Source organism: Penaeus monodon, chromosome 28, assembly GCF_015228065.2.
Source record: "Penaeus monodon isolate SGIC_2016 chromosome 28, NSTDA_Pmon_1, whole genome shotgun sequence".
NCBI lineage: Eukaryota > Metazoa > Arthropoda > Malacostraca > Decapoda > Penaeidae > Penaeus > Penaeus monodon.
The window spans coordinates 18,892,571-18,892,941 of record NC_051413.1 but is presented as its reverse complement, the minus strand read 5'-3'; the positions used below and the strand labels follow the sequence as shown (position 1 = coordinate 18,892,941).

General features: G+C 37.2%; 1 protein-coding gene across 1 annotated transcript in view; it reads left to right on the top strand.

The window, feature by feature from the left end:
• LOC119591093 (tachykinin-like peptides receptor 99D) overlaps positions 1-371 on the top strand; it is a 37,171-nt gene that overhangs the window by 1,376 nt on the left and 35,424 nt on the right. The gene's annotated exons all lie outside the window — the stretch shown is intronic.

Genomic DNA, 371 nt, shown 5'->3' with positions numbered 1-371 from the left:
TAACGAACTTATGATGATGGGACGTAGACATTATAATTATAAGTGAGATTGGAAACGTTCACGGTCAATAGTTGCGATATATATACCTTTAATAAGTGATACGAACTTATTCGGTATACATTTTCATATGTTAGTTATTAGGACGGTTTGTGGTAATCATGTTGCTAGAAAATGACCTTATGGTGGAAAAGAGAGAGTAATGTTGATGTTTAGTGGGTACGAAAGTTATATCAAAGGGCTGGTATCTGAATGTGATAGACAGAGAGGTTGAAAGACTTGTGCAATTTGCCATGCGGATGTAGAACCGGTCAGACAAAGGGACAGCACAGCATGCATAGTGAGGGACTAATAATCTGAAAAACAAGTTGACA